Source organism: Syzygium oleosum, unplaced genomic scaffold (assembly GCF_021117445.2).
Source record: "Syzygium oleosum isolate NSW1041296 unplaced genomic scaffold, Sole_v2.1 Sole_v2.55, whole genome shotgun sequence".
NCBI lineage: Eukaryota > Viridiplantae > Streptophyta > Magnoliopsida > Myrtales > Myrtaceae > Syzygium > Syzygium oleosum.
This window is the reverse complement of record NW_026607539.1, coordinates 804,445-818,084: the sequence shown is the minus strand read 5'-3', so window position 1 is coordinate 818,084 and position 13,640 is coordinate 804,445. Positions and strand designations below refer to the sequence as shown.

General features: G+C 40.2%; 1 long non-coding RNA gene across 1 annotated transcript; it reads left to right on the top strand.

Moving 5' to 3' along the window:
- Positions 1 to 12,853: 12,853 nt before the first annotated feature.
- Positions 12,854 to 13,561, top strand: LOC130136925 (uncharacterized). The gene is made up of 2 exons (XR_008815617.1): positions 12,854 to 13,174; positions 13,423 to 13,561. It is a non-coding gene; the product is annotated as an uncharacterized LOC130136925 (long non-coding RNA).
- Positions 13,562 to 13,640: the final 79 nt, after the last annotated feature.

Genomic DNA, 13,640 nt, shown 5'->3' with positions numbered 1-13,640 from the left:
ACTAAAAACAAACAAACGATGTATAAGAAGAAACGATATAAGTGATTATTTTTTTTAAAAATATTTTTCAAATTATTTATTTTTTACGAAATAGATGCATATATTTTCTCCTCGCATTCTCAAGAAGTTTTTATATGATTTATGGATTGTAGTGTTGATTAATAATTTTAAGTCAATAGATGAAGTATTTTGACTCTCGTTGAGCTTGTAGAAAAGATGCTTCAAAGAAATAAAAAAAAAAGAACATTTTTTCGAAAATATGGAGCTTCTTGTTTATGATTGTAAAAATAGATTTTTGATGTTTTAGTTTACCCAAGTTCCAATCCGTTCTGCCGTCTCGAGTGAACAGATCCAATTCAAATTTGACACTAAGGGCATGAATGAAAACATTTATATTCCCTAGCCCTATTTATGGCTAGAAATGGAAAATTCTATTTCACTTTCTTAAACGAGTTTATGAGCAAAAAGTAGCATTTGATAATGACACAAAATTTTTGTTTCCGGAATAGAAATTCGTTTGCTAACAACAAAAAATTTATGTTCCCGCCGACCGACGAGTGGCAACGGCGGGTGGCGGCAAACGGGCTGGCGAGTGGCGAGCGACAGCAGGTGGCGACGGACGGTTGGTGAACGGCGGCGGCGGCGGCAAACGGGCGGCGGGCGGTGGTGGCGACAGGCGGCTAGCGGTGAGTGGGCGGCAGTGGGTGGCAAGGGTGATCAATAAAAGAGATTTGTTATTTTTGTTTCTGTTTTAGAAATAAAAAAGTAAAAGATTTTAACTTCTCATTTCTGTTCCAAATATATTTCTAAGCCAAAATTTATTCCAGAAATTAAAAAAATGAAATTATTTTACCAAACGGATTTCTGTTCCGGAGAACAAAAAAAATAAAAAAATAAGGAAACATAATAATTATCATTCGTGCCCTAACTAGTAACTTTTCAGTTTCGAATTTATAATTTCTTTTCTTTTCTTTTCTATGTGTTGTTATTCATTAGAAAAATAACAAATTAATCGGCAAAAGGCTCAGGATGATCGCATATACATCTACAATGAGCTTTTAGTTATTTAGTTGCTATTATGCCTAGAGATACAATCTAGAGAAGGTGAATAGGTTATTTTACACAACTTGATAATTTTTCGCTGCATAAACACAATCAAGTTGATATATGCAGGAATTGTTTAATATATGCAAGGATAAGATGATGATATCAAGTGCAATACTTCTATCAAACAGTTAGAGAGAAATAAGCAGATAAATAAAAGATTATGCACGCAGATCTTTTAAAGTAGTTCGACTTAAACCAAGCCTAACTCCACTCTTTCCATTGATAATTTCTGAGTAGATACAAACGTATCTCTTGCTGCTTTTACCGAAAAATGGTAAATCACATTACATAATTCTAAGCATAGTGTACACTTCGAAAGAGACTACAATATGTGATAAGCACTCTTAATAAATGAATTCTCGCTTAACAACTCAACAAGAGTAAGTATGTAAAACTTTCATTGTTTCGTGGCGTTATCTTCTACAAAATAGATTGATCTTCTTATAGAATCTTCAATCTCCAAAATAGTCGTTGGATCAATTTAGCCATTGAAGATAAGCAATGAAATCACCGAATATCTGATTGTCCATACAATCAAATCTTCCAATAATGTTGTTGCTTCCGCGAATGGAGTTGCTTATATTAGGAAATAATAATTGTCCATCGATACAATGGATAATTGATTGAATTATCCTTAGAGCAAATAAGTTCGCAATTCCAAGCTTGTGATTGGTTGTCATGTTCCTTTAGACATGAAATAACGGTCAAACGAATATTTAGATCTTTTATCCAAATCAAAGAAACATTTATAATCCTGCTCTTCGTAGTTGGTATAAGCAGCCGCTTCTATAAGCAATTCGTGAGTATATCTAAGCTGCCCACTTCTATTCAACTTATGAATTGCCATCCATTGGTCTTCCTCAATATCTCCGTGATCCAAAACTGTATAAACCGTTCACTTTGTCTGGTTAGACATGGCCACGGTTCAGGAACCGCTGGTTCCGGTTCGTAATTTAAAAATTTATAAAATAATTTATAAAATAAAAATTGCAGACCTGGTCCTCCGTCGGTCGTCGCTCAGGCTTCGCGGCCTTGGCCACGGTGGCGGAGGCGGGGTTCAAGGCGGCGAGGAGATGAAGCGGGAGACCGGGGCAGCGGCGAGAGGGAGAAGGAGGGGGCCGGGGACGGGGACGGGGAGGAGGAGCAGGGGGTCCTCCTCCTCCGGGGGCTGGGCGGGGTCGTGGGGAGGGGAGGAGGAGGGGGCATCGGCGTCGGCAGCTGCGGCCATGGGCGGCGGCGGTGGCGGCGGGGGTCAGATCTGGGGAGACGGGGGGCAGGCGAAGGAGAAAAGGGAAGGAGGCGTAGGGTAGCGAGGGGGGAGGAGGAGGGGGCATCAGCGTCGGCGGCTGCGGCCATGGGCAGGGGCGACGTCGGCGGGGGCCAGATCTGGGAAGAAGGGGGCGGGTGGAGGAGAAAAGGGGAAGACCAGAGGCGGAGGAGGCGCAAGGGAGAAAGAGGGCCCGGAGGGGGGAAGGAGAGATTTGGAGGAGGAGGACTGGAGGTGGGGCCCTGGGGGTGGGAACGTGGGGGTGGGGCTGCTGTGCTGTGCAGCAAAAGGTTTTTTTTTTTTTTTTTGGAACAGAGCTCGGAACCGCCGGTTCCGGGCCGATTCCAGTTCCGAACCACGGGCCCGGTCAACGGGCCGGTCTCGGGTTTGACCCGGGCCGGTTCCGGGCCAAAACCGGTCCATGGCCATGATTATGTCCGGTACCTCTAAGTCTTCATGAACTTCTCATTTTATCATCAACCTTTCACTGGATACCTTTGATATTGGCAATAGTATTTCTCATATCAACTTCACTTGAAGTTCTATCTTCTGGTCCTCCAAGCATATTAGTAACCATGACTCTACCCCAACTGTTCACCTTTCTGTGGTCCTTTCAAGCTTTATCAAACTCTCTGTTCTAGGCTTGTTCACCTTTTACTTAAGTACCTTGAGCTTGTTACCTCTATGCCCAATGTCTTGTTCACCATTGACAGAACACTGCTCCTCTTTAGACAATGATGTTAGAACACTATCTGCATATTGACTGATGCATCTCTTGGCTGATTTACTCAATCATTTAACATATTAGTTACCTTTGATTATTTTGTTATCTTCAAAACATCACTACGGATTTTCCTAACAGTTTCAACCTATGATTTTCTTCTTTTCTATTTAGTTTTCATTTTATCCTGTTAGTTGAGATATGGGTCTACATTTATTTGGTTAATTACAAATTTATTAGCCGAAAAAATGCTGATAAGTTAATTTTTCAATAAAAAGAATGTGTTTGACCAAAAAATAAATAAATAAAAAGAATGTGATGAATAATAGTACATAAAATTGCATTTTCTCTTTTGCATTGAGAAAACAATCGAGTGAAATTTTATGCTTCTTCTATAATGATCATAAGATAATATTCTCATTTGTGGTCTTACAACTATAATTTTGTAAATTTCATACCATCACGAAGTACATAATTGAATCACAATAATTTCGACGTAAATATCGATTAATCTACTGTTAAAGATATATATTGCTTTATATTAATTTGCACATATAACTTAAAATAGTGAGCAATACGCATTAATCTATGCCCGTGCAAAGTGCGGGTTGATGGTCTAGTTTTTGTGAGACCCTCGAATGCCACTTAATTTTAAGAGAAAATTAAGCCCGCTAATACTTAACATTATTAATACATGCACAAAATTGTATAATGGAGATGAGAATGCTTTGTTTATTGTGTGGGTATACGACAAAAAAAGGAATAAAAAAATAATTTATCCGAGAAAAATGTAGATGTTATTCAGTTCGAAAACAAAATGAAAGAAGCTCGTTTAACATGGTTTAAACATTGCTGATATTTCGAACCAAAAAAACAAAACATTGCTGATAATGTGAGCCTTCGAATGCTTTGGCGAGGAGATCTGAACAGAGGATGAAGCCTAAACGGAAATTTAAGATAAAGGGCTGAGTCAACCCTCCTGTGATCTTGCGTACATGAAAGCCGTTAGATTCTAGTTTGTCAACATCGACTATTGAATAATGTGTGATCTTGTGTACAGTTAAGCTGCCGCCGGTCTTGTTATCCGTCAGATACAAGCTTGTCAACATCGACTATTGAATAGTGTGTCTTGTCAGCTGTCCGCTAAAAAACCTATCAACGTCAACCATTGGATTTTTTTTTGGTCGAAAAAGAACGCTTCGATTGAAACTTAAGAGTTCTTGGATCTACAGCCCGACAGGGGAGCATCAAAACATAATAACTCCCATAAAGGTCGGGGAGAACGCATGAGCCAAGATGAAAAAAGAGATTTTTGACGTTGTGCCTTAGCGATCCAATCAGCAGCTTGGTTGGCGGTTCGGTTGCAATGGGCCACAGTTATCTTGCTATAGTGGACCAAACGGATTTAGGCTTCATGGACAGCAGCTTCATCTTCCCAGCCAACTTGACCTTGCTCATTCAATATCTTGACAATCAAAAGACTGTCCGTCTCCAACACTTTGTGCTCGTTTCTCCAAGCAACGAAAGCTTAGAGCGCTTGCGGTAGCGCTTGCAGTTCTGTGTGTAGCGGCGAAGTCGTCGGAACTGTCCCGGCGAAGCCGTCGAGCAAAGTTCCAGTCGCGTCTATGAGGATCCCGGCTACTGCTCCTTCTGTTGCATGTTCAAGGAAAGATCCATCAATATTGATTTTGAAGGAGTTCTTCGTCGGTGGGTTCCAGTGCTGAGGTAACAGTCTCTGTTCAGTATACAGATTTGAGCTTTGTTGATTCCACCTGCTATAGTTTTGAGTCATAATCCTTGCCGACTCAATTAAGGTTCTCGGATTTGGGGGTTTTCTTCGAAAGACAAACTCATTTCTGGCCTTCCATATCAACCACAGGATAATAGCAATCTCATCTAGTGATAGCAATTTGTGAGGCTGTTGTTGATATTTTTGAATCCATACCTCAATTCGTGAGATTTCCTTGCGTGCGATTTTGATATGAACTGATGGGTCTGTCCAAATTACTGCTGTCCAGGGGCAAATTAGAAAGAGGTGCTCCACTGATTCAGCCTCTTGATTACAGAAAGGGCAAGCTGGATGAGGTAATATTTTCCTCTTGTAGAGGTTTTCTGTCGCGGGGAGGGCATTTTGGCATGCACTCCATAGAAAATGTCTTACCTTGGGGGGAATTGTTAATTTCCAGATTCGGCACCACAGTTTGGGGGACGGCTGGAAAGATGATGATGCTTGCCTTTCTTTCTGTGGGAATTCTCTGTCACGGATTTGGTTGTATGCGCTCTTCACCGTAAATTCTCCCGACTTTGTGGCTGTCCATACTAGTTTATCTTCTGTTGCTCTGCTGCAAAGTGGTATTGCTAGCACCTCATGGACAATCTGATCTTCAAATATTCTTGTCAACTTATTTACATCCCATGATCTGTCCTCGTGATTAATTAGGTCTGCAACTTTAGCCGGTTCTTGACTGGTTGCTGGTCCTCCTATTATTCCTCTTTTGAGCCACCTATCTTCCCGAATACTGATTTTGTCCCCTGTGCGAACTGACCACATGACTGAACTTGATATTTTCTCCCTGCCCATCAGTATGCTCTGCCATCCCCAAGAGGGTCGAGTCCCCTTCCCAGCCTGCCAGAATGATCTTGTAGGGAAATAAACTCCTTTTAGAATTTGGCTCCATAATGATGACTGGTTTTGAGATAGTCTCCATGCTTGTTTACCAAGCATTGCTCTATTGAAAGATGTTAGATCTCTAAATCCCAAACCCCCTCTATCTTTTCTGGTTTTTAGAACTTCCCACCTCTTCCAGTGAAGACCTTTCCTTGCTTCAGAATTTTTCCACCAGAATGCTGCAACCCTTCTTTCTATGGACCGACAAATTGAAACTGGAATTTTGAATATTGACATAGCATATTGAGGAAGAGCTTGAACAACAGTTTTAATCAGTGTTTCTTTTCCTTCCTTTGAAATAAATTTTTCCTTCCAACCTTCTAGTTTTATATTGACTCTTGCTAAAATCCAACTAAACATTTGTTTCTTTGATTCTCCCCAATCCGAAGGAATCCCTAAGTATTTGCCAGTCTTCTTGATCTCTGGAACCCTAAGTTCAGCAGCCATATTGTCTCTTAAGTTCTGTGGACAGCAGGAGCTAAAGAATATACCAGATTTGTTTAAGTTGATTGCTTGGCCAGATGCATAGCAATATTTTTTTGGTGTAAAATGTAAGTAGTATATAACAGATGATGTACAGCAGCTTAGGGGCATTCCCTGGCATTACAACTAGTACTAATAATTCGAGAATATGGAGGTAGGAAGTCTTCATAAAGTAGCTAAAACAAAGTTAGCTTGCGAAGGTTTGATTTTTTGGTATAGCGAAGCTCTACCTCTTACATTTTTCCGCACATTCGCCAAAATAATTTGAATGTCAGTTGGATTGTTTTGAAACCGCCTATGGTTGCGCTCCATCCAAGTGCAATATACAGTCGCTAGGAAAGATACTTTGAGGAGTTTCGCTGCCATATCTTTGCCTCTTGTTGCTCTAACCATCCATTGAAGCTCCTCATTCCATTCCCATACATTACGCCTGATCCCATGTTGCGCAAGAATATTGCGCCAGATGCTACCTGTCCATTCGCATTGGAAGAAAAGGTGAGTCGTGTTCTCTATACTTGCCCTACAGAAGGTACATTAAACATCGACTGAGGTCATCCACCGTGATATGATCTCTGTTGTCGGAAGCCTATCCCTACATACTAGCCAGCATAGCAATATTGATTTAGGATTAATGCAAGATTTTGACATTCAGTAAGCTTGCCATCTAAGAAGAAGATGGAATCACCAACAAAGAGGAGATGAGATACAGTTGGGCAGTACCTGTTTAGTTTAATTCCAGAGATTGTGCCATCTTGTATTGCCTTTCTCATCAAAGCCGAGAGTGTATTTGCTATCATTATGAACAAATAGGGAGATATGGGGTCCCCTTGTCGTATTCCACGTGTTGGCTTAAAATAGGGCAATGGTTCCCCATTCATTTTTACACTGAAGGAGACAGAAGTTACACATTTCATTATTCTCTTCACCCACCATTCGCTGAAACCCATTTTGAACATGCTTGCTTCAAGAAAATCCCACTCTACCCTGTCATAGGCTTTTTTCATATCAAGTTTCAACACCGCCTGAAATTTTCTTTTGCTTTTTCTGATTCTCAATTGATGGAGGACTTCTTGAACAATCAGAATATTGTCTTGGATTTGTCTTCCGGCCACAAATGCACTCTGTTCTCCTCCTATTATAACCAGTAGCCACTTTTTCAATCTATTTGCCAAGACTTTCGAAATAATTTTGTATGCAAAATTGCATTGGCTTATTGGTCTGAACTGATCCAAGCTTTCTGGGTTAGAAACTTTCGGGATCAAGGTGATATGAGTTCTGTTTAGTTCTGGATTCAGATTTCCAGAATAGAAAATTTTCTTCACTTCATCATAAACACCACTTTTTATAGCATCCCAGTTTCTTTGATAAAACTGGCCATTCAAACCATCCGGTCCCGGCGCCTTCAAAGAGCCCAATTGAAAAGCTGCTGTATGGATCTCCTCCATTGTGACTTGAGCCATCGGTTCTTGGTTCATTTCAGCTGTGACAAGAGTTGGACATTGTTGCAAAACAGGTTGAAATTCTTGGCGGCCCTATGAACTATATAGCTGTTGGAAAAATTCCATTGTCATCTCTTTTAGTGTCTGGGTAACACGAATCCACATATTGTCAGCATTTTTGAGCATAGATATTCTGTTCCTCTGTCTTCTCTGAATGGTCGTCGCATGGAAGTATTTTGTGTTTTTGTCTCCCTATTTCAGCCAATTGATTTGAGACCTTATGCCCTAGTACATTTCCTCTTGTCTCCACAATGTTTCAATCTATTCAGTTATAACCCTCTTTCTATTCTGATTGTCATACAGAGTCTGATCATTTGTCAAGGCCATTAGCTGTTGTTGCAATGCATTGATTTGCTTGTGGTTGTTGTGGAAATTTTTCCTACTCCATCTGGTCAATTCGATTGAGACTGCTTGTATTTTTTGTACTAGATTAGATTGTTGTAACTTGTTTTGATTCCAGCTTTGGCTGATTAACCTCCCACAATCCTCATTTTCCATCCAAAATGCTTCAAATCTAAACATCTTGTTTCTTCTAGTTGGTTCGGCTGATAAGGCTAGTACAATGGGGCTATGATCAGATCCGATAGCCGGTAAAGCGAAAACTTCAGCTTGAGGGAAACATATTCTCCATTCAATATTGCAAACTGCTCTGTCTAGTCTTTCTTGAACATAATCATGGCCTTCTCGATTGTTAGCCCAAGTAAATGCGCAACCTTTGCTTTCTAAATCCATTAATCCACAGGCATTGAGGAAATCTCTAAATGCATTCATTCTATATTGTTGCGGAGGTCGCTTCCTTAGTTTTTCCCAATAATTCAAGATTTCATTGAAGTCCCCAATACACACCCAAGGTAAGTTGTTATGTGTACTCAGTTGTTTCAATTCTTCCCATAATTGTATTTTGTCTTGAAACATTGTTGGTGCATGCACAAAAGTAGCCCTGAATTGTTGGGCCATCTCATTATCCTGAAGGGTAATATCGATGAACTCATTTGTGGCTGAATTGACAGTCAATGAAATCCCACTCTTCCACAGCAGAGCCAAACCCCCCCCCCCCCAATCCCTACTGGATTAACAGTAAAACAGTTCTGAAAGTTTAAATTTCTGCTTAAACGACGTACTAGATGTTCTTGATTCTTGGTCTCCATAAGAAATACCACATCGGGTCTTTCTTGGGCCATAATGGCCCTTAAGGCTTGAACCGTCAAGGGTGGACCCAACCCCTGACAGTTCCAACAGAAAAGCTTCACTTGTAACCTGGTGGCTTATTAGGGCTAGCCACCAGAGCCCATTGTTCAGGTTCTTTTGCAAAGTGCATCGGAGTTTCTAAGAGCCGTGCTTCATCTAGCATTTGTCCTTTGGGACTCTTCTGATCATACGGTTCATATCTTCTGCCTTTCTTGTAATTTCTTACCTTTAGCTTTCTGTTTTTGCTTTGTAGTCCAGCACTCATTGTCTGTGATGATGCTAGTTCGATTTGCAGTGGGATAGCTGAATCAGGATGAGCATCTTCTTCTAATTCCTGATTGCATGCTATGGCGATAAGTTCCTTTTCAGTAAGTTTCCTCTTTCCCCTATCCTCTTGTCTGTTGTTCAGTCTGGTATGTGAGCTACTTGCAACATTCTGAACCAAAGTAATTTGTCCAGCATTTTGTGGGGTTTCCGGCACCATCTCCTACTCCATCCCCTGCCCTTCTTCCCCTTCCAGAATATCCCCATAAAAGGCCTTCCAAAAGGGGCCGATAGAGGCCTCTTCAGCTTTGAGCCAGGGTCCATAAAATAGTTTTTGATCTGTGGAAATGAAGTCTTTAACATAAGGCACTAGTTCATAATTTTTTGCATAATGCCCTATTATCCCACAGGAGTAGCAAAAGTGGGAAAGTCTTTCATATTTAAAATCTAGCCAATGCTCCTTATCTCTAAAGCTGGATAGCATGCCCGATGAGAGGGGAGTTGATAATTTTAACACAACTCGAGCTCTCCCCACCACAATTGATGCATATCCTTTTGTTTCTATTCGCACTTCTGAAACTTCCCCTATATTTTCAGCAATTTCTCTAATTGCTTCTTCAGTTGTTCCTTCAATAGGTAGGCCATGAATTTGAACCCAAAAGGTACATGAGTCGAATCTAATACATTGTGGTGGCATGCTTGGCTCCCATAGTTTAATCACCAACAAATGGCTTGAGAATGACCATGGTCCAGAATTCAGTATTTTATTTCTTTCCTGAATAGATTCAAACTCAAAGGAAAACAGACCAGGTTATAGATGCTTACAAATGACTGTGTTTGTTTCCAGGCTTTCTTCATAGTGGCTTGGAAAGCTTGGAAGTTGACAGAAGGACTTCCATGGAGTTTGCCAAAGACAGTACGTTCACACTCTTGCAGTTTTGCTTCCGTCACAACATTGTCTAAGGCAACAATCTTCCTACCTGTCCATAGATGTCTTAACCTTCTACATAATGCTGCCATCCTAAGGTCCCGTTCTCTGTTTTCTTCCATAATGCTAAACTTGTAAGTCTAAGATGACCTAACATAAGTGTCAGGCACTTTCCTTATATCTATGTTACTTACGTAGGTACCCCAAAGCATTGCATCATCAAGGGGACTGGGGATCCTACCAGAATCGCCTTTTGGACCCTGCTCGACAAACCTTTTGTTGCGATCATGATTTCCTTCTACAGAGTTGTTTTTGCTGCTTGCGACCTCCAGAAAGAAAGTGACGGTCTCCTTATAAGTGTGGAGTGGCGTGTCGCAAGAGGGGGGGGACAGGTATTCCTTCCACCGGCGCCGAGGTCGGAATGTGGGTTTTTAGCTGCAGTAGTGTCGTTCTTCTTCACTGTCATTTGTTGGACTCTTGAGCCTTGACATTGTGAGTGATTTTCGGTTTATGGGAGGGTTTGGGGATGATGTAAGGGAAGTGGAAAACGAGAAAGCATTTGCTGTGATGTGAAGATGGATTCTTGGGTTTTGAAGGAAAAAGGGGATTAGGGCAAAGCTATCCAAGTGATAGAGAGAGGCTCTTCAGACGAGAGAGAACGCGAAACTTTTTAGTAGACCGTCAACCATTGGATTTGAGCACAACAAATTTGCCTTGATTTTGCTCACCGAAACGTATACTCGACCAAGAAAAAAATAAATAAAGACATTAGTTATTTAAAGTTTATAGAGGATCTAATAATAATAATGCAGGGACAAAATAAAAATTTGGGAAGGAATCTAACAAATAATCCCTCTCACAAATGGTGTTAAAAGATTTGGGACAAAATTGATACCAATTTAAAAAATCGGGTTTTTCTCTCAATTTGGCCATAATTAAACAATCATTATAGCAAGCAGCTTATAAGAGGTTCCCCAAGAATGGGGAAATAACTACATGGTCAGTCGGCTAAATGACATTCTTAGAATATTTTCGGTTTCACATGGAATTCACATAATCAACAACTGAGCTCACACAAGTGTTTGTTTCCTTTTGGTTCCTTTCTTGGTTGATATGACTGCATCGTTGTGGTAAAGTCTGGTATTATCGATTCTAGCTAGGGCAAGAATATAATGGCCTAGAAGTTCATATTCTTTGGAACTCTAAATCACATTTGATGCATTGTTACCTTAGAATGAGCTCATATTACATTTTTACTACCTTGCCATTGTGCCCTAGAAAGTAATTTATTCATACTAAGATTGATCTACAAATTAGTTGAAAAAAATGCTATAACACCTATAAGCAGACATTTAAAACAGTTGATCATACTTAATATCTAATAATATTGTGGGTTAATATCACGAAAAATCACAAATTGATCACCTGTGACAAATTTACCCAAAACTAATTTTTTGACCACAAAAAATCTAAACTGGTGCACTTATGACAAATTTATCTAAAACTAATTTTTTGATCGTCAAAAATCTTAAACTGGTATATTTGTGACAAATTTATCCTCCGTTATTTTCCGTTAAATTGGATTAATACCACGAAAGACCACAAACCGGTACACCTGTGATAAGCAGAGGGTAAAACCCTAAACTAGTACACCTGTCAATTACCATGTGTCATCTAACTCAGTAATTTGACGGTAAAATTTAACAAAAACTAACGGAGGGTAAATTTGTCACAGGCGTACCAGTTGTAGTTTTTGGTGGTCAAAAAATTAGTTTGGGGTAAATTTTTCGCAGGCGTACCAATTGGATTTTCGGGGAAAAGTGTCAAAAAAGTCATAAACTTATTGCATTGTTGCCAATTTATTTTAAACTTTTTTTGTGCCAATTTAATCCTTAACCTTTTGAACTAGTGCCAATTCAGTCATTCTAGCTAATTTTGGCCTAATTTTGCTGACGTGGACGCCGGCCAACGCTGGCATGGATCATTTTTAATAATATTTTAATATTTTTCAATTTTTTTTCTAATTTTTTTCCTTTTTTTTCCTTTTGTCCTCCCTTCCTCGCTTTGTCAGTGATCGGCCACTGGCCATAGGCGGGCGGGCTACCATCGCCTAGGCGAGGGCAGCCCGCCCGGTGGCTGGCCATTGCCTGTGGCCGGTGGCCGGTCACCGGCAAAGGGAGGAAGGGAGGAAGAAAGGGAAAAAAAATAAAAAAATAAAAAAAATATTATTAAAAATTGTCAACGCTAGTGCTGGCGGTACCATGTAAGCCGGCCGGCATCCACGTCAGTAAAATCCGACCAAAATTAGCCGAAATGACTGAATTGACACTAGTTTAAAAGGTTTAGGACTAAATTGGTACCAAAAAACTGTTTAAGACTAAATTGGCACAAATGCAATAGATTTATGACCTTTCTAACTCTTTTCCCGAATTTTTCATGGTATAAACCCTAATATTTTTCTTAAATATGAAATTTTAAATTATTTTTATAAATTAAATTTTGTGTACTTGCTATCACACTGGCTTTGTTAAGCAGAGAAACCAGTGAAACAGATGAATATGACGTCATTGACAAAGATGGAGAAAATAAAAAGAAATGAGTGAAGCAACGACCTGAAAAATGTGAAGAAAGGTCTAATGAAGTAAAGCCATCAACTTCCGCAGCAAGTCGTCAGACTTGAGAAACAAGTCCAACGAATAAACAACTTCCCAAGTAAGGTAAAGAAGAGTGCATCAGACGAAGCCCAGGCAGGATTCTAACTCAAAGCAAGCGCAGTATAAATTCATCTCCTCAAGCGGGTTGAACATCAAACTCATTCCCAACCAAGTCCAAGACATTCATGTCTTTGTGCTGCCGAGAACGTGAGATGGAAGGCATTGCAGTCGAAGCCCGTCACCGGAGGAATCGTGAACCATCAATTGAAGCTGAAAGGACGAACTACATGGCAGTACCCCGATCATTCCTGGTTCTTGACCGGAACACACGTGCATGGGTGATGCACGAGTATCACCTAAATGCCAATCCGCTTTAGTACCCTTCAAGAGGCCAGGTACAAATACTTATCTCATTCGCTTGATATGTGCTCTGCTTGGCTTTGCAGACTCTAGCATGACTATCGAGTTCGTTCGCCGTATTATTTGTTTTTGCAGAGCATATGTGATTATGTTTTATGCGCACCAGTTGGCATCTATTGATTGAGATAATGTTATGTGCATCTCAGTTCCATGAAGATATGTTGCTGCTTTTTACTACTTTTATCATATTATCCAACTCATGTCCCCGTCTTTTTTCTAGTAGCATCCTGCTGCCTCGACCGACCGATCCAAGCGACCGAAGACACTTGTGAAGCCGTATTCAAGTTAGGTTTCTACATGCTGAATGTGGATTCACGATAAGCTTTGAACATTAGAAATAAAATCTTCCTTCTTACTGAGAAGTCTTCTCATTTTAATTTGCTGCATCCATCATTTTGGAGCTTGCGATCCATCCAAATTCCATGTATGATGGCCTGATTT